General features: G+C 40.8%; 1 long non-coding RNA gene across 1 annotated transcript in view; it reads left to right on the forward strand.

Moving 5' to 3' along the window:
* The window catches only part of LOC115340297, a 254,243-nt gene that overhangs the window by 39,009 nt on the left and 193,792 nt on the right, over nucleotides 1-21,442 (forward strand). The window contains exon 2 of the long non-coding RNA XR_003923006.1: nucleotides 10,146-10,240. This is a non-coding gene — a long non-coding RNA (uncharacterized LOC115340297). The remainder of the gene's footprint in view (nucleotides 1-10,145; nucleotides 10,241-21,442) is intronic.

Raw genomic sequence — 21,442 nt, forward strand, 5'->3', positions numbered from 1 at the left:
GTCGCGCAAATAAAACCCCAGCCCTGACCTTTCAAAAATTGCTTGCCGTTGCTTGAAATCTCGAGCTTTATTGACAAAGATGACTTTTGATCGATTGTAAAATTGGTAGCTAACGTGCGGCAGCCCTCGCAGACTGCAAGATGCAGCGCCGGCCCATTGCTATTCTGGAGGGGTTGAAGGTCGGCCGAGAGCCATCAATGCCGTATTGATCAGCGGAGCTGAAAAATGCCCATGTTTACAGCTCCTCGCACCGTGGGGCTGCGGCCCCAGCCTCCAGCGGGCTCCGCCGCCCCGGCACACGCCGCGGAGCAAGCCGTCCTCCCAGCAAAAGTGACATCACTTCACTCGGCTCAGCTGTTTCTGCAGTTTTCTATAAATAGCTAGATAAAAAATTGAAGGCTGCTTTTGGAGAATTTAGCCAGCCAATCTTCTGATCGTCAGCAGACGAGACAGGCTGGTTTTTTTTTTTTTTTTTTTTCCCCTACTAATATTGCGCTGCAAATTCTTCCTCCTAGTATGTGGAGCTTGACCCTGAATAACCAAAAATTGTGAATGGTATACACGGCTGCATTCAGGATTGTCCTGCGATGGGTATTTTAATTCATCCTTCATCACTTCTCTAGCTGTTAAAACGTGATCAGATAAGAGTAAAGGATAGAGGGAGGAGAGGGTTGGCGTTGCCACACGAGGCGTGCAGGCCCGGCGTTATGCTGATGCGGCATGTTTGCTGAGCTCAGTATCACCCCTACCTGCAGAAACCCCCATGTGCCAGGCTCCCGGGTGCCCCCCTGAATTAAACACACGATGCACTGGAGTCAGAGTTACACCAGGGCTCTTGTTGGTTGTAATAGCGGAGACAAAGTATTTGAAGGAAGCAATCAGAAAAGCAAACAAAAGCGCTGTTAATAAGCACACTTCCTATTTTTCCTTGATTCCAATTTTGCCACTCTGTTTCTTAATTAACCCTCTAAGATAGCTGATGAAAGAAAACCATCATCTGCCTGGTCTGTAAATAACCTCTTGCTCGATAGTATTTTTTTCTGGAAACAGGAGCATTAAAACGCTGCAAAACACAAACCAAAGTATTGAAACTGTCCAGATAAAAATGTGCACTCTGCAAGTTTTATGACATTTTGCAGACTGTGGCAATTATTTTGGAAAAAGAAGAGGAAAATAAACTTGTAAACATAAGAGATAACAACCGGTCCAGGCAGAGTAAAGCATGTCCTCTGCAGACTCCATCTGCAGGTAGCCATCATGGCGAGTTCCTGTTGCTTACTGTGCCTTTGCCATCCCTGGGTAGCGTTCCCAGTGGGAAACGAGTGGGCATCAGGGAAGGGGAGAGTCTCGCACAGCCCATGAGCCTCGTTCAGCTCTTCAGCACTCCTGACCACAAGCTCAGCATCACACAGGATCAAGCCGCAAATGTCCTCATCCCTGTTGATTTGAACAGGGTGCTGAAAATGCTTGGCAACAGAAAAGATGAAAGTACTCGTTTTTCAGAAAAGTTAATGGCACTAGAAATAGAAACCAGACAGTTCCTCGAAGGTGGGGAAGAGGGGACCAGCAGGTTTTCGCTCCTGACTGCAGTGCTGATTGCGGTGCAGTGGGCATTGCAAAGTGAAACACTATGGCCTGCGTAGTATGAGGGATTAGAGCAGAGGACTGTAATAACTCATGCTGCCCTCAAAATATGCATCTGTCCTGCAGCAATGGAAGTGTGAATGAATTGCAAAATGTATGTAAAATTACTGATGTATGGGACTTTAAAATACATTTGTTCCATACAGAAGCTGATCTATAAATGATCCTGAAGGTAAAATTCAGAGTCTGTTCTAGGGATGGAAATCTGTAAGGGTCGTATTCTTAAATATATTTTGAGTATCTGGGTGCACGTGATCCAAAACGAAGCTGCAGCTGTTTATTGAAATATTTCTGCTAGCGTTAATGTTTAGTCTTTTTGAATGGTCAATATTGATGCTCTGTCTTGAGAGAGGATAGGAAGAAGGAAAATGGCAGAATGAGAGAAATCCAATCTATCTTCTCTGCAGAGTGGGCAAAGTAGTATTTGACCCATTGGTTGAGTGGAATGCAGATAAAACATGCTAGAAGACACAAAATAAATGAAACTTTAGAACTTGTTGAATTTAATTTGTTGCAGAGAAAACTAGCGGTTGAAAGATGGAGTTTAATTTTGCCGAGACATTTGTTAAAAAATTTATCCTACTTCCAGAACAACTACTGGCAAAGTATTGTCATAGGAAAAAAAAAAACCCAAGCAAAAACTAACGACAGAGTTAAAATTATTTACTGGGGTTGTATTTAAAAAACCAGAATTCTCTTTTAAAATAATTTTATTTATTTTTGCATATAAATGGATGTTGAACCCTTATAACTTGCTGATTTTTTCAGCAATATATTTTTTTTTCAATAACATTCACCTTTTCCCATTATCATTAAATTCCATAACACATTTTAAATAGTGCTGGTTTTTAAACATATATCTTCCACTTTGAAATAAAGCACATATAATTGGGATTTTTGGTGCCTAATCAAGTTAGTGGTCTTCCTACTAAAAAAATCACCTGTTTGGTAAAGGCAGAATAGAGAGGGCTGAAAATAATTAAGACCTTTCTAACATTCCTAAGCCTAGCATCATCTTGTCCTATTAGTCAATATAGCTGGTATGCATTGAATACTGAAAAGCCGGACAATTGTTTTTATTATCTTTGCCTGATCTCAAGCCAAACCCCTTCTGGGGACAACAGTCTTGACTCTGCATTCTGTGACCTTTTCAAAATCTCATATTGAAAATATGAGTGGATTAGCCAAATTTGTGAATCACAGGCCTGCTCACTAAGTCAACAAGAGCTCGCTTGCTAATTTCAATGGAAGCAGGAGCAAAACCAAAGTCAGATTGTACTCCAGCAAAACTCCATTTGACTTCAGGTCAGGATAAAATTCATTCCCATCATCTTTATTGTCCTTTTATGTCTTTTTACTGACGGACGGACAAGGAACTTTACTTTTTCTGAATCCTTTCCCAAGAAAGGAAAGGTCAGTCTATCACTTTTATTTCTGAGCACACAAACGTCATCTGTGTAGGACCTCCTCTCAGTCTAGTGCTGGAAGGAGGAAAAAATTACTTATAGTGTGGGTGAGCACTGTTCGAGTATTTGCTGGTATAATCATACCTAGTGTTTGTCTGGGGAAGAGAGGGGGATCACCCCAGGGAACAATTCCCCAGACTACCCTGAACTCCACTCATGTGCAAGACCCTTGAAAACACTGCTGGGCTCCGTGTTTTCCCTCTCCCTCCCTGGCAGGGAAGGCAAAGCAGTAGCCCTGTAAAGAAAAGGTCTGAGGAAGTGTATCCTAAAACACTGTATGACAACACTTGCAAGGACAAGGGGATTCCCTCTGTTGTCTGTAATCTTCTCCTTGACTTTATTCTTTAAGGTATTTATTTTTATTCAATGTGGTTTTCCCTTGCCACTTTAGTAACCAGACTTTGAGGATTTCTTCAACATTAGAGGCTGGCTGGATAGGAACAGGGTGTACCTGTGTGTGCACAGACACACACGGGGACCTCAGCAAACATGATGCTTTACAAGGCTGTTTACTAGTGGAGCTATAGACAGAGCAGCCACATTACTATTAAATATCTGTTCAGTATCTTACAACCAAAAACAATCGCCTGTTTAAGGCTGATTTTTTTTTTTTTTAAATGAGATGAAACCTTTCATAAAAATTCCTTCTTTATCATTTTGTATGTTTGTGTCAAAATATCTCAGGGCACAAAGCCCAGTGGAAAGCCAACTTAAAAAAAAAAAAATCTTTGTAAGCGCTTTCATGACAGTGAACCATTAAATCTCCTGAGTAATGTAGGGAAGAGCTGGATCATGCATAGATTGCTCTTTACCCAGGATGCACCGTTGCCTGCAAGATTCTGAATAAAGAGACACACCTGCTAGCTAGCTGATAACACTCTGGGGTCATTTCATTGAAGAAACTGTCAGCCAGGAGGTATTTAAATAAAGCCACAGATGAATTCATGACCTGCACTACTGAGACTAAAAAAGAGGTGTTAAAGCAGAAAGAGAATGCAGATAAATGCACATTCCTTTGTATTGCAACAAAACTTCTCCATGTAAATCAACTGAATGGGAAAGAATGGGGAAAGAATGTGTTTCTCCGTACAGTAGCGGGGAAGTGAGATGGTTCAGCTGCACATCTGGCTACCAGCCAAAGCAGTCGTGTGCCATGCTTGTTTGCCTACTAGTGCTGCTTAGATTGGCAAATGCCCATGCAGTTTGAAGAGGGCAGGCGCATGACTGGATGGCTGCCAGTAAGTGTGCGGGACTGATGCCACTGCTGGACGCCATAGCCTGGTAGGAATGAGGAATACAAAGGCATTCAATAATCTGAATGTCCCTTTGCTTCAAGAGAGTGGTGCCAGGCAGCATTTAATGAGAGATTGCTTTGTTACAAAGTCCTCGACATCAAGTGGGCTGGTGAGCTCATTAACCTGACTGCAGCAAATAAAAAAGGCGCACTCAGAAGACTCCCATGATAGCATACTCAATAGTGTAAGAGTCCTTTTGCTTCCTTTATGGTGATCCATTAGCAAGCAGCAGTGTAAACACCATAAAGCAAGCCAGTTTTCTGATTGTTCAACTAAAGTCTGTTTTCCCTTGGGGATTATGCCACCAGTTGATGCAGACACCCCCCTGCCCTTGTTATCTATTACATAATGACCTTCTATGCAACGAAGGATTTTCCCATATTTCTTAGGAGTGTAACTGCAGCTAAGGAAACTACTGACAATTCACATCTCTGAAAGACAAAAGGCAACGATGTAGGGCACATCGGAAAACAAATAAAACACAAAGTGATGCCAAGGGGAATAGAAGATATGATTACGCTTACGTTTATGCAACTTCAGTTAGAACTTATGGTACATATCTTTTCTGTGTCTCCTTTATTCCTGTTTACACAGGACTCCCTTTCTGTAGGAGAGGCAGCCCACCTTGCTTACCTAACTTGGTTTTCTGCGCTTTCCACAAATGCTGTTTGCCCTCAGGAAAATGCATTGTAAAGTAGTACTTCCCGAACAAGTGCCTACTGTGTCTCCATTTGAAACACAGCCCTTTGCTGATTTACTAATCAAAGGAAAAAGAGGGAAGAAGCAAATCCCCAAAGAATTTCCCCTTTCAAAACAAGGGAAAATTCCTTGTTATAGTTATTTCATTTAATCAGCTGGAGCTACACTAGTGAAAATGTTTTTTTCAACACCTAAAAAAGTCAAATTAAAATACCTGTGTTTAATCCCCAGGAATTGCAAAGGACTATCGCTTCTCCACAAGCACCCAGCAAACAAAACTAGAAAAATAGCTAAACAAGGTCAATGATTTTTTATTTTTTGGCAGGTAGGTGATCAGTATGGATCCAGTGCACACTGGTAGTAATGATTTTTGGTTACTCGGTTGCTCAGTCAAGGTCCTATTACTCAAGTATCTGTCTGGCACAAAATAAAATTAAAAATCCCATGAGGCACTAATTAATACCCCTTTCAGAAGAATTACATACTAGTTACACAGTCAAAATGTATTCTGTTCTCAGTAATAAGATTGTTTTTAATTCTTTAACAAATTGCAGAATTCTTTAATGATTTTCAAGGTGCTGCCACCAATCAGATTCCATTATAGAATCAATTTAAAGTCCCCAAGTGGTAGTTACAGCACCACTGTTAGTATGTGAAATTGTGGAAAAAATACCAAAGGAAATAATTAGGCTATCTCTTCCTGCCTTTATCTACCGTATGACAAAATATTTAGTCTGAATTGTGTTTTGTCTGCAATGCCCAGACAGTACTTCACATTTGTAATTAAAAGATATTTTGGTCTCTCTTTTCATATGTTGGTTCCCACCCTTCAGTCAGCAAAATGCTGTTTAACTGGTACAAAAAACCTACAGTGGGTTGCTGCAGTCGATCAGGTGCAGCGTCTTCCAAACCCTTCAGAAATTGTGAAAGGGAAGCAAAGGAAATGATCTTATACGCTTTTTGGAGATTTTGTGCTCTTAACATTCAGCAGTGGATGGAGATGGCATGCTGGACTGTGTCCAGTGAAGGCCACCAAGATGTTCAGTGGGCTGGAGCACATCATGTATGAGGAGACGCTGAGAGAACTGCGTTTGTTCAGTCTTAAGATGAAAAGGCTTTGGAGGGATCTTACTGGTGTCTACAGCTGCCTCATGGGAGAGCGTAGAGAAGATGTAGTCAGCCTCTCTCTGAAGGTGCACAGTGGTAGCACAGGATGCAGCAGATGCAGGCTGGGACATGGGGGAGTCCTGTTAGATATGAGGGTGGCTTTTGCATCTTTTTCACCGTGAGGGTGGTTATAAATTTCAGCAAGTTGTCCAGGAAGGTGGAATAGCTATCCTCGGAGACATTAAAAACTCAGCTAGAAAAAAACATGAGCAACCTGATCTCATTGAACCTGCCTCAAGCATAGGGTCCCGTTGGGTGTCCTTCAGAGCTCCTTTTCAGCCTAAATTATTCCTTGGTTCTGTGGCTGGTCTCGGGGGAACGTTGGTCAGGCAGAAACTGAGATCCCAGTGAAGGACCGGCTGTTGTGCAGGATTGACCAGGAACAAAGAAAGATGGCACCAGGGGGTTGCTCTGCTACACAAGTCCACAGAACCATAGCTCTGGAAGGATGCCGTGTTTGCGGTATTTCACAGTGCGGCTCTACCTCTGGCAGCAAGTCCTTCACACTCACAAAAAAGGTCACTTAATGCAGGCAGCAATAGCACCTTGTCACTACAGTACCAAACACTTGCATGTGAATTTTTTATTTGAATCATGCAATGCCTGAACCAAAGGCAGTCCTTGAACTGCAAACTCCTGGTGAGACGACATTGCCAGTGATTTAACCTGACAGTGTGCTAAGATGAAAATCACTAGATCTGCAAGCACTCATAATCAGGCCTTAAGCACAATGCTGGAAAAGAACAAAAGGAGTGGAAATGTAAGAGACTCAGGGCCACCGCGGTAACTTTGAACTGAACACTGTAGCAGAATGTAGCTCTCTTTCCTTTTTATGCAGCAACTTGGGCTGGTGTTGAGAACAGTAAGGGAAAGTATGATGAAGTTGGGCCAACTGCTGACAGACTAGAGGACAACAGGGAAGAAACTATCTCAAGCTATCTCAACAGCAGAGGGTTGCTCTGGGAACTGCTGCGTGGCACCTGACCTGTAACAAAGTTTGAAAGCTGGCGTAAGCAAGCAAGATAAGCTTTAAGAAAACCAAACTAGAATCATCATATTAAATACTACCAGTGCAACCTTTAGCCCAGCTATAGAAAACAAACAGAGTAACAAGCATTATCACTTTTGGCAAGCAGGATAAGGGCAGGTATTAAGCACAGCTGGATTAGACCCAAGATTACATATTTTCCTCTCCGTTCTCTTGGTGCTGTTACATGAATCTCTCTCCTTCAAGCTTGAACAAGATTATGTTGCAAAGCACCCTATGCAGTTCCTCTGAAAAGTAACATGGATGTTTGAGTATGCCAGGATAACAATTGCAATCATAATGGTAAAAGTCCGACTCACACATGCATTTGGGAAACTGCTTCAGACAGCCCGAAGAGGAGAGGGGAAAATCCTCATTGCTGCAGCGTGTGCTGCTTTTAGCTCCTTTGGCTGCCTTTCCTTCCGTCTTCAAGGCACATTCAATTATTTTGACCTTGCTGAGACAGGAGTGAAGATGACTGCCTGCTTCGTTTAAAGCTGGACAAAGCATTTTGAGAGAAAGGAGGAAAGGATAAACAGGAAGGTTCAAGAGTCATTCTAGCAAGGCAGGGCTTGTTTCTCAAATGTTTGATGGACCAGGGCTAGTAAATGAGCAAAGAACTCTTTAACCTGTCTTACAAAGTGTTGATTCCTTTTTCTCCATGTTGTTTACCTTGCCAACTAACATGATTTCACAGAAAGCAGTAAAAGCATTGCTGTCTAGGAGCATCCCACAGCATCACTTGTCTTGGGCCAATGGGCACTGCCTCTTAAGCCTTTCATTCTCCAAAAAATACTTTTAAAGGTGGCTATATGACTTGGTAGAGCTTTATCATGAAATGTTCCTAGGGTATCAGCTCAACTCACAGTTCTGCTCTTGTCCAAAGAATTGCCAGACTTTTTAACCAGTGCCTACAAAACAATAAATAATTCTCTTCATGAGAAGTGGAACTTTCCTCCGTGTAAATCCTGCTCTGATGCCGGGCTGACTGCTGGGCAGAGGCAGTACAAGTTCATGGATACTTTCAGCTATCTTAGATTACTGGATCATATAATGTCAGCATTGAGCAGTGCAGAGGACCTATCTAAAGCTAGTGGACAAGGTTCAAAAAGGGTCAGGGTATAATATCTTCCTGTGCTGCCTAAACACTGTGATACGTGTGTCTTCTGCAGCTTCATCCACAAGACTTAAGGCATCCTTGTGAATTCTGTATGTGTGCTGGTTCCGCTCTGGGAATTTAATAGCACTTGCTGGCTGTTCAGTTATAAAACAATGTAGGAACAGCAGCACTCCTCCACTCTGCAGTGTTGCCTATTTTGAGATTCCTACTTGGAGCAGCAATACGTGCTGAATGGTGTAAAGAGTTGAGAAGGATCATTCTCAAAGGCACCCTGAGCTCAGACTATTTCAGCGAGCACAGGTAGCCTCTGCCCTTGTTAACGGGGTGGTTTCCGATAGGGTTTTCAGAAGTCCAGGAGAGTGCTACTATAAACACAGTGTACATTTTGTATGTGAACAGACCAACATTATTCAGATAGATATTTCCTCTGGCCCAGGTCCCTTGAATCATTGAAAGGACAGAGAGTCAGCCAGCTGTTTCAGAAAAAAACCTTGTCCTTGCCACAGTAGTTTTGGTTTTATTTCTTTTTTTTTTTTCTTTTTGCAAGTAGAAAAAAGTGACAGCCTTGATTTTCCTAGCCTTAAAGTGCTGAAAAAGCTAGTGTGATAATTTATCATGTTAAGACAGATCACAGTTTTTCATTTCTCTGGCCCTTCTGTCCCTCCTGATGTTTTAGATGTTTACTCCCTTTGACCCCAAATATACAGACCCACTTCATGCTCCCAAAACTTCCAGATAGAACCTGAAGACCCTTGCACTCCAAATATCAGCAAGCTAGCCCTGTTTAACCATTTGGATTTCCCATGTGTGTGATCCTAGAGCCTTCTTCAACACTTGGGCCAATGCCTATGCGTCATGGAGGAAGGAAGGAGTACACTATGCCTGCAAGAGCTTTTCACACACGCTCAAGAGCTTCAATGGCAGGGGCTCTTGAAGTACAATAGATGGGTAGGACAGAGTGAGAAGCAGAATAGTGGCTATAATAATTCTCTTTTTTTGAGTAGTCAGTGATTTTTTTATAATTCTATGATTATTTAAAAGATCACATGAGCTGAGAAGTTATTTAAGACATACATAACCTGTCTTGATAGTTAATTTCCAGACACACATTTCACAAACTTTAACTGAATTTTTTCTTCACCTTATATAAGTTTGCTTAAGATAATTAAGTTTTGGATAGTGTAGGACAATATTCTGATAGAGGAGATTTTTTTTTTCCTCTTACATTTTGCATCAAGTAAGGTGAGCATTAAACATTTTTATTTTGCGCAGGATAAAATTCATTCTGCAGCAGTGGCTGGTGGAGGAGACTGAACACAGGTGAACAGTGTTTGCTCAATTCTAAGTAGGCACTCTAGGATAGCTTTTTAAAACATAGACCCAATAGGTGATGCTTATCTTTTTCTTTAACTATTATGCCATATCTCTAAAAAGAGGGCAGAGGAGATAGGTCTCATAGTTTCCAATCACAGGAGAAGCCTAATTTTGACCTTCCTAATGCCTTTTATGGAAGGAAAAGATTAAAACTCCTTGTAACCTAGGATAATTTCCTCCCAGGTCTACATGTTAGTTAGTAGTCACGAAGGTCACTAATTTCTGGCATCATGAAGCACCTAGCACATGTAAGCGTAACCCCAAGGTCTTTATTTTTCTGTCTTCTATGCCTGTAGAATAGAAAGAAAAAGCAAATCTTCACCGATATAACCTCAATTCTTTTCTTTCTCTAGCTTCAACTGGCAAAAAGAAGTGGACCTGGTGTGACTGCAGCTTCTTTCACAGCCTCCAAGGGCAGAGGGGACACTGACTACTCTGGCATGAGAAGGTACAGTGGGATACTGGGGCCCAGCTACCTTGGAAAACCAGGGTGGTTTTTTATATCCAAAGAAGCTAAGGTTAGCCTGTTTGCCTAATATGAGTTTTGGGATTTTTTTTTTTTGTGACTGTGTCAAGAATCACACGATTTTCTGCAGTATTTTGAATCTTGCCTGATGCACTGATTAGTGGCTGGAGATGCTGGCTCATGTCACGTGTTTGGTTTTATGTCTTGTCTGGAGTTGTCCCTCCACACCATGAAAACACATTACTGAGAACTCCTGGAAACACCAACTTTCACCCTCGGACAGGTCATTCTTGGCCTGTTTGAATTGTTGTCATCTCCAAGCACAAGACCAGCTGCCAACATGCTCTTTGAAGTACTAAAACTTCTTCATAGCCTTATAAGTCTGTTCAAGAAAGCCTAGAAGTGACAATATTCAGATAATTATTTTCCCAAATCTGGAGATAGTGGTCAAGGCAGGCAGAGAAGTGAATTTCTGTCTGGAAAATATTGTTTGCCCCCCTTGCCTCCCATTCCCTAATGTCCTCAGATGACAGCAAGCCAGGTATTGATAAAACAATCAGGGTCAACACCATTAACAGCAGGGCACTGTATTAAAGAATTCATATCAAATTCTGGCCCCACATCTGTCTTAATACCAGGGATGAGCTTATTGTGATCCTCCTCCTAAAGCAAAGATTTTTGTGATAAGGATAATCTGAATCTGAATTTTGGGGTTTGTCCCTTGGACAAACCTTCCAGTGATGTGTTGTTCGAATTGAGAACTGAATGCAGATAGAAAGGTTTGGTCCTCTCATGTTAATGCAGCAGTTAAAAAAGCAGAGGTTTCCCAAAAGCTGGCACAAAATACGTAGGAGGTGGTGTTAAAAATAGAAATGTAGGAGTGGTAACCAACCATGAAATTAGCAAAAGAAGAAAATAACTGTAAATAAAAATGTACAACGTTATTTTTTTGAGCACTCTGCTAAGCGAAGTGGGGAGGCTGAAGAAGCCTCGTGTAGCTGTGAGTCAGGAGCAGCAGCTGCGTCCTGCAGCCGGGCTGCAGCCCCCTCTTCCCTTCCATCCCACCACGCCGTGCCGTCACCTATGCCTGCCACAAGCACAGCTCCTACTTTGGCAAAGTAGGAAAATAGGTTTTACCGTCCCCCAACTACTCTGCTCACCAATTGCCACCCGATTTTGAGGATCCCGGTTGCCTGGGAAACGTAACCGGGTGTTGCTGTGGAAACTCGGCTTTGCTGACCACCGGGTTTCCCTGCCGCCGGGCGCGGACGCGGGCACTCTCCGCATCCGCCTGCGCTAGCAAGGGACAGGAGGTGGCTTTGCCACCGGCGCTATCAATAAAGTTGCAAGCCAGTGTTAATAGCTTTTACTTTCACTTATTTAAGCCTCCTCTGCTGTGACTTTTGGAGGGAGAAAAAATGAGGATAATCCTTTTAGGTAATAGATTAGAGGAACAAGTCGGAGTAGGAGGAGGCATTTGTTTATTTATTTGCTTCAGAAAAGTTTCTAAGACTTTTTGTGCACAAATTACTTGGAAAAAATGAACTTCAAAGCCTCACAAAATGTACAATTTCACATGGCATTAATGTACGCTTTTTGAAGTTAATATAGCCATTCCTTTGCCATTAATGTTCCTGTGTACTCAGTTGGCTTAAACTGTTCATCTCATAACGAACATATACTGTCACTAAAAGCAATAGCTGCTACAGCATGCATTAACTCCTTGTTTCCAAGGCCCATGCCAGATAGAAATGGCATTGACCGTGTTTAACCCTGGTTCCATATTTTGGGGCAAAAGGGGTTAAGAAATATCTGAAATAGAATGCTGTTAATTCCTTGATGGCCTCTGCTGGCTTTGGAAACAGAGGGAGAATAGTGCAGAGGCTAATTTTTCTTTCTCTTTTAAGTAACAAATTGAAAAAAAAAACCTATTACAGCTCACATTGACATGAAGGAAATAATAATAATAATGCTAGTTTGCCCTTATATGGCAGCTTTTATCCCAAGTTTACAAAGGAATTTTCAAACATTAATGGTGTACCACTTTATTCTCTGTTGGCAAGATGGTCACATGGTGGTGTGGGAGCTGAGGAGACATAAGGCAATTCATAGGGTGGTGGGACACTAATGCAGATTTTAGGAAGAGATGCAACCTACTGACAACAGCTCTACAGCTAAATCATGTTTAAGATAAAATAGTCTGTCTAATCTATCACTGCCATGGTTTGCTGCAGTAGAAAGGGATGAAATCTCCTCTGTAGTCCATTGATTCTACTGCAGATGTTACAGTGAAGGAAACCGAGTTCAGGCTGGTTTAGCGATATCTCTCGATCTATTTACTTTAGCAGATGCCGGTGTTGTTTTTGTTGTTTTGTTGTTTTTGTTAACAATACTTAAAAATACATGTAAAAATCTGTAGGACTTCTGGTATATGTACTTGTGTTCACTGAAGGCAATAATAGAGTAAAAATGCAGACTATCTTGAATAATTGTCCTGTTTTTTTACACTTTTAGAGCTTCCAAAATATTCTGTGCTTGAGCTTACTCAAAGAGAGAAATTTTGGCAAGTCAGGGAAAATCTGTCTCTCTCTTCCCCTCCTTTTTTTTTTTTTTTTTTAATTGGAAAAAGTACTTTTTTCTCACTGTAATAAATTCTCACAAATTTGATTTTCAAGTGAGGAAAGGAAAAGAAGGTTGATCTTTGCTACTGGAAAAGTGACATATAAGTAGCCCCTGTTTTAAAATGCACCCGTGTCCAATTTATAAACGGCCGGTGCTCTGGAGACATCTCCTAAGTGACTTTATGGAGGTAGGGAATACTATGTTATCCGAGGCTCACAGGAAACCCTGCCTTATCTGTAACAAATATAAATCAGAGAAGCTCTGATGAAATCTATGGAGCTACATCAATTTACACAGGCTGAAAATCGTGCTCAACTGTTCCCAGACAAAGGCATGCAATTCCCCATTTGCCTCCACAAAGGCAGATGCTTTACCTCTTTACCTGCTCCATTTGCTTTAATGAGGTGTTCACAGCAAAGCGTAAATGGTACCATTTAGACGTCAACATTAAGCATGGCGATGTTTTAAGAGTAGCACTTAAGGAAATTAAATGCGTAATCTGAGCTAATGTGAATGGTGTATGACTGTTGTTTAAATAAAGTTAAAATGGACAAAGTAAAACTCTCTCAAGTGCCCCTAACGAAGGTGTGTGAGTTATGGCATAATCTTGGTACGCTGGAAATTTATGCATTTAGATTTTTAACAAGAAAACAGATGACTGAGAGGATGATGTCTGTGCCATGGCGTTAGCTGTTACAACATTAGTATTTGATATACAAAAAGCTAAAGGTGTGGAAATACTGTATGTTACGGAAATGCAACTTTTGGAGAGGGACTGTGGCTGTACTGTGTGTGCAAGGAGACAAGGAGGTGCTCTGGTTTGTGCCCGTTTCATTCCCTCTGTCCCCACACATTACAAGTGTAAGTAGCAGAGACATGATTTGGTAGATTTACCCCAGTGATGTACACAGTGTCGTTAACTGCACTGGAATTATTCTAGATTTACTTCTGTGTGAAACCAGAATCGGGACTAGCTAATTTAGCTTAGTGTGCTGATATGAAATGCAAAGTGAAAATGTCATCATTTGTGTTTCTTCTTGTACCAAAAAAACCGCTGGAGGCCTTTTAGGGATGGAATGTTAGTAGTAACAACATAACATTGCGCATATATATATATATATATATAAAATTTTCAATGTATTGGCTTTAAAACTGTTTTTAGGAACTGATAAGGCATACCTCTGGTTACTGGCTAATCATGTTTATGAGGTCCAACTTCTGATTTTTTGTGTGTGTGTATATTAACCTGAGGACAAAGTTAGAGCCTTTGCTAGACTCAACAAAGCCCTGTATTCATGGGGAAAGCATTATCACAGATAAAAAAAAAGTACCTGATTTTAAATCATTTTCAGACCTTTCTACTACCCTTAGGTTAAAAAAAAAAAGAAAAAGCAATGAATAAATTAGTAGCCACATCTTCGTTCCAACAACCTGATTTCAATAGTATCGTAATAAAAGGACAAAGGTCATAGATTAAAGTATTGTAATGGAAATACAAAATCTATATCTGCTCATAGGTATAGGGCTGTATTTTTAAAGATATTACTACTTGTAATGATTATAATTTGAGCCTAGTGTCACTAATAAGAAAATAGTTCTTTTTCATTCTGATTCAAGAAGCAATATTTACAAGTGTCCATGTGTATAAGTATAAATAAACAGTTAACAATTGCACCGAGAATATCTGCATGGAGTTCTGGGTCAGCTGTAGTACTGTTTGTCTAATGCTCTTATCAAGACACCTGTTACAATTTAATTTTTTTTCTCTTTCTCTTAGTAGGGGGCAAGTAATAGACCCAGGATGTGGCTAGAATAGGAAAATAGGAATATTATTTTCCTGTTTTCTGCCAATATGTTAAAAGGCGTCAAATTTATTATTCATAAAATGTCAAAAGTATCCACAATGCTTTGCCTAAAATCACAGAGAATAATGCAGCTGAAACCTACCAAAGTCTGGCATCCAGAGTCCTCCATCCTAAATAAACAATCCTGTTATACACGGTGAGAGACCCCAAAGTGGCTTCTGCATCAATAAGTGCAGAAACTTAATCTCTCCCTCCACAGAGAACAGATAGAATAATTTCCTACAACTTGAATATGAGCAGTTGTCTTCCTTATGCCTACTGTCCCTCAAAGTCAGAGGCAAAAATGCATGGAGGAGGCTGTCACAAATATCAGATGTATTAAACTTTTGTCTGCAGTATTTTACATGTGGTTATTTAAAGGGAGATCAATAATAGTTGCATCTCTCACTCTCCCCCACCCCATTAAAACTGTTTCACATATGGTTGAGGATCCATACAAAAATAACTGACATTCCCTCTACCTAATGTGATAGTACATAACATGGAAAAAAAAATCATTTAAATTCTGTCATTTCCTAACGAAAAACTTAACAAGCAGTTCACGGTGCCAAGGCAATGCTGGAGGACGCTTTTTCACCAGAGCAGAACAGCGATAAAGAAACCACCTGAAGGACACCAGAGCTTTGCGTTCAGGGGATCTGTTCCGTACTGCACATCAGGCAACAGATCTGGGGGACATGAGAACATTCTTCGGTGAGAGGGCTCTTCTCGTCTTCACCTGGGAATGCAAACGCTTGCAATCCCGCTCTATTGAACATCAGCTATCCTGCTGCCAGCTGGGGGACAGTGGAGAGAAGAGCAGCCTTGGGCCTTCCAGGTTGTTTTCAGGTGTAGGAGTAGAGCCCTGACTCCTGCTGTGTTGTGGTCACTCCTGGTTCTCTGTCCTGAATGTCCCTCACTGAAGTAACGAGTTTGAGAGCAGAGATTATATAAACTATGGTGTTTGGGTACCATTAGTGGCACACAGGCTGCTTCAGAGCCATAGATCTGTACCGCCTGTAGAGACAATTGGTCCTCCTGAGCATGCAAAGGACACGGGAGCTGCTGCTGGCAGTGGCTCCCAAAGTAGCTCAGCTTGGGAATGCCTGATCTGGTGCATAGCAGAGGTGCACAACCTCTGCAGGTCTGCGTCCACCTTTGTTCTTGGGCTCTCGAGTCTCCTCTGTCACTAACAGGACTGATCCCTTACTCCAAAGTGCTGCCTTAGCAAAGCAGCTCCTCATTTGTCCTGATTTGTTTGGAGAGGGAAGGTGGGCAGAGCCCCTTCTTCTTCCCGCTCCTGGAGGCCAAGGTGGAAGAATGGCAGTGAGCAAGGAGCAGGAAGGTGGGAGGGAGAAAGGGGCTGTTTCTCTTCCTGGCTACAAGACTGTTTTGCCTGCGTGGAACTGCCTTGCCGGTGACATGAAAGGAGCCCTGACTTATAGATTAAAGGTGGAAACCATAAATCGGGCTCATACAACCTTTTCCTGGGAACAAGCCATCTCCAAGTAAGAGGCTGCTCTAAATGGATGCGTGTCGATGGCAGGGTGCGACAGCCAGACGAGGCATACGTCGCGCTGGTGTTCGGGCGATGTTTGTTTTAGCCTCTGTCTTTACTGGCCTCCTGTGAGCCAATCGAGCTACTTTATGAGCCACAGCTATAATTTGGCCTCCTATGCCCTCCTAAATGTACCTTGGGATAAATACATTCTGGAGATCACAGAAAGTCACAAATTTGTGTGGTAGCAGCTGGGTCTGTCTTTCTTGTCTTCATGCATCTCATGATTTTCAAAGCTAAGCAGATTTGGGCCTCATTAATGCTTGAATACATAAAAAAATGGGTATTGCTCATAGTACAAGCTGCAGCCAGCTATTTTCTACAATACATCAGTATGTATAGCTTTGTAATTTTTAGAGAACAGTGTTTTGCACAGTGGTATTTAATTTGAAAATATATACAACTCTTCAGACTCCCTTACACGGAGGGCCTGGTCCTTCAAACAAAACTATTAAAGAGATGTTTCCAAAGAGCTAGCATTTCTTCTGGGTTTATGTGAGGGAAACGGAGATGTTTTGGGGTTTTTGTTCACAAATGTGGTTCACACTGCATGAGTTCAAACTCTTTCAGAGCAAGAGAAATGAGCTGTGTTTGTTTACCATTTCTTTGCACAAAGGAACCTCAAGTTGGAGGATTTCTCACATCAGCGCAGAAGACACAAATCGGAGTGTGTGCACGTGTGCGTGTGTGCACGTTTTAAAGGAAAACTGGATTTATCCATAGAAGCTCCTGTAGTAAACCAGTGCTGTGCTCTGTGCCCTGCTTTGCCTCATCCTTCTGTGCAATCACAGAATTCAGAGACGGAAAACAACTTGCACATCATTTTTGGTGTGTTTCTCTCCTGGTGTCATTCTGTTCTTTGCACTGTACTGCTCAGGTTTTCCAATTTGTTTTTAAATAGCTTGTGGATATGGCTTCTCCTTCTTCCCTTGGGATACTATTCCACAATCTAATGGTTCTCAAAATTAGAATTTTTCCTCCATCCCAGGTGTAAGACTTTGTTTATACAGCGCTGAATTCACACAGTAATGTGCATGGTGCAGATGTTTCACATGGGGACATTTATGTGAAGTGCTTCCATTGAAAAATGGGGATAAAACCAAAAAACCTTATTAAGTGAATTTACAATATATGATGTGTAAACATGCTTTTATTTTGCAATTTCACTACAAAATTAGCGACACATACAACTGTAATACTGTATTGCTGCATAAAAACTAATTACCAAGAATTGTATTTTTCCAAAGCTTAGGATCACAGCAAATTAATTAAAATTCTTCATACAAAAGAAGGAATTTCATAATAAGTTTTTACAAAATATATGTATAGTGCATTTCAACCTTTTAAAATTTGTGACTGTAACATGGGCTTTTTTTCTTTTTCTGCATTTTTAATAAGGTGGCAATGGAGATCTATCAAGTCCATAGCATATATCACTGTTTTTATTCAAGAATTCTTGTGAAAATAAAGCACTTCCTTTATTCACAAAAATCATAATTGCAACATACATAAAACCTGTCAAAGCTCCAATTTCCAATATTCTAATGAATATCAAAAGAGTCCAGCATTTCTGACTTTGACAAATTGCAAATGAGGTTTTATTCATTAAGAGGGCTGCTAATGTTTATTTAAATGCAATTTACTGTTGCATTATTGATTAGCTACTGCAAAATTATCTTACAAGGAGCACGTGTAGCAAGAAGATTTCAGGTTGAGAAAGGATTTATCTAGGGAAGGCCTGTAGGCTTGATTTAGGCCCCAGGACATGAGAGTTTTAATTTATCTGGAAAGAAAGGCCTGGTGGAAGGTTTGCTTTGTTTGCATTTAGACAGCAGATGAAAGGGGTTTTGATGTTGAGCTGGGAGAAAATGGCTGCCACTCTTGTTATTCACAGAGAGAATTGAGCAAAAGAAAAAATCTATTATAGGGGCCAAGATAAAAAAGTCTCTTCCCCCCCCCCCCCCCCCCCCCCCCATATTCAGCATCAGGCTATACGTGGCTTGTTATTCTCCAAAGGAGAAATAATAAAGAAAATGTTGCTTGCTATCTAAAATCTCTTTTAAAAAATCCATATTGCATTTATTATTGAGCCCTCCTTCTTTCAGTGCCATAAAACTCAAGCAAGGTTGCTGTATCTGACCTGAGAGTCCGAATTAAATCTGGGCCTATATATTTTAATGAAAACCAAATGTACAATGTTTTTAGTGTTTACCCAACATAAAGAAACACTTTCTGGCAACGTCTCATAGAACTAATTGATAACAGCTCGAAGTGCTGGAGAGTGATACGGAGCCTCTTTGGCTTCCACCTTAAGAAAGGATGCATCTGCAGCACTTGTTTTAGCAATGGTTTTGTCTACAAGAATCAATTAGTCATGTAAACCACGAGTGTGAATCCTATCCTTCCTGAGGGGTACTGCTGCAAGATTAAATACGACTCACGCAAACGCATAGCAGTGATAGAGATTTGAGAAATTAAGGGTAGTCACCCCATTGATCTAACGAACAGAAGCCTGTGAATGCAAACAATGCCACCTGATCAGGTGGAATCCGGTGAGGGGGCAGCTTCTAGTCCTGGAATAAATTATTTTAAATTTCCAACTTGGAGAAAATGTGTTCAGCAGAGCAACGTGCTGCTTCAAAAGGCATAGTTCAAGTACACAATATCAGGACCTGAATGTCCTTTTCTGGACTCATTACAACCTGACAGGGCTTTTCATTTCAAATGACAATCAGGAAAACTTGGAAAGCTCTCAGCCAATTGCAAGGAGGAAGAATGATCCTACTGAAATTAAATCTGAAACTCAAATATTACACCAAGACCTTTCAACTTGCTCATTATTCCATTAAACCAACTGTAAAGGCACCATTCTTCAGCTGAAATGAGTTTAGAAAAACTTTCATTGTGTGACTTGGTCCACAAATGAGAGTGACAGGAGCAGAATGATATTTTCCTTCGGGGTTTATACCTTTAGTGACTCTGATGATGATGACTAAGTATCAGTTCTGACAAGCTGAAGGTTAATTACTTACTCTGTGTTTCAGGTCTGTCAGGGCAGAATATCAGCATCGATTTATTTACCAAAAGTCACGAGTATTTGGTATTTACTTTGGACATAGAGAACCGTTGTTCTAAAGACCCGTTGTCTGTCTTCTGCTGGCCCGCAAATGCTTCTCTGCTTCCCATTTCTGCCTCATTTAAATTTCCCTCCTTTCCTCAACTTTCAAGGATCTCTTCGTATTTTTCCTCTTTACCTTTGGTTCTTTGCAAGCAGTAAAATACTTCACATCACATCAGTGAAGATCATGAGCAATTAGGTTGAGATAGAAAGCAAAGTAGATAGTGTAATTTTGAGACGAATGAATGCATGCATCGTGGTCCATTAGAAAATACGGAAACCTTAAATCACATTGTTAATGAAAAAAATCTTCTTAAAAAATCAGGTAGGTGACAAAAGTCTTTCCCCATGAATGTGACATATTTGGATTATTAACTTCAAATGCTGAGGAAAACAGATTAGGTGGTGGTACTGCTGCTACAAAAAGGGAAGGGATGTCTGAAATATTGCAAATGAAGTGTTGCTTGGTAAACTAGGTCTGGCCTTCTCAGGCTTTTCCAATTTCTAATTACTTTGCAGACCACAATTAAAATGGAAACAAAAGTTATGGGAGAAGGGGTCTACTTATATCACATATCTTTACAGATCCCTGGAGCCTTCCTTAGCAGCAGTGCTCACACCTTCTTTCTGACCTTGTCCTTCATGTGTCCCCATATCCCTCTGTCTCCTCTCTTTTGTCAACACTTAGGTTCCCTCTCACTCTTTTGTGGTTCTTCTTCCTGCTCTTCTCAGAGATCCTATCCATCCTTCATACCTGTGTTTAGTTTGGCTTTATTTGGGTGCAGTTAATTAAGCCTGGATTTCACACGGATCCCATTGCAAACAGGCATTGGAATTCCACTACCATCGTATGACTAGAGCCACTTAAATATGGATGTAGTGTCCCATTTCCTTCTTGTAGTCTTTAGTATCCTGTTTGTTTACTCGGACTATATATAGAGCTGCTTTTTTGTTTCCAGAAAAAAATTCCTTTGCATGCATTGTCTATCCATAAATTCTCTTCTTGGCTGTGTAGAATCCTACAGCTACAGTTGGAGTCAAGTTATGCTGAGATCCCTGATCAAAACATGCATGCTTTAAAAGAAACATCACTCATTGGGAATTTGCTCTGATGTTGTCTGCAACAAACATTTAGGGACTGTTTTGTTTTCTGTATATCTGACTTTATGTTAGAATCCAAATTTCCAGTTAGTTACTTGTATATTTAATTCATTAATAACAGTACTGAAAAATGCTTTCTATCCAACTACCACGTCATAAAATTTGTTATTCTTTTCCTTCACATTCTTAGTACCCCCAGCCTTTAACAGGAATGTTCTTCTATTTCTTTAAAAGCTTGATGATTACCCCAGTATGTACTCAAGTTCAGGGCTTGAAAACAAATCTTGTTTCTTAACTTCTTTCCCCAGCATCTTTGTTCCAAAGACAAAGGAGAACTTCTCTAATGTCATCTTCTGAGCCAAAAGGAGTGTCAAACAAAACAACATTCTATATAAAATCAAGAAGCAGCTTGACATCCATATAAGACCTTGGGGAAAAATGCTACTTGTATATGTTGAGTCTCAGTGCTTTGTTCTGCTTTGAGTAATTTACCTTGAGGATTTGACATAATAGGCATATGAAAATCTTGGTAGAATGAGTAAAAACAGAAGGACTCTACAACACAAGGGTATAGAAATGTAGGAAAAACAATTGTACTGGTGGAGCATTGGTCCTGTGCATAAAGAACAGCTTAGAGTCAGATCAGATAAATAAGCCAACTACTATCACCATCTAATTCAGGATACCTATGCTAGGACTATGCTACAGAGGAAAAGTATAGCATTAAGACTATACTATCTATCTGTGGTGGATTGACCCTGGCTGGATGCCACGCGCCCACCAAAGCCACTCTATCACTTCTCTCCTCAGCTGGACAGGAGAGAGAAAATATAACGAAAAGCTCATGGGTCGAGATAAGGACAGGGAGATCACTTAGCAATTACTGTCACGGGCAAAACAGACTAGACTTGGAGAAAATTAATTTAATTTATTACCAATCA

The sequence above is a fragment of the Aquila chrysaetos genome, chromosome 4, assembly GCF_900496995.4.
Source record: "Aquila chrysaetos chrysaetos chromosome 4, bAquChr1.4, whole genome shotgun sequence".
Classification (NCBI taxonomy): Eukaryota; Metazoa; Chordata; class Aves; order Accipitriformes; family Accipitridae; genus Aquila; species Aquila chrysaetos.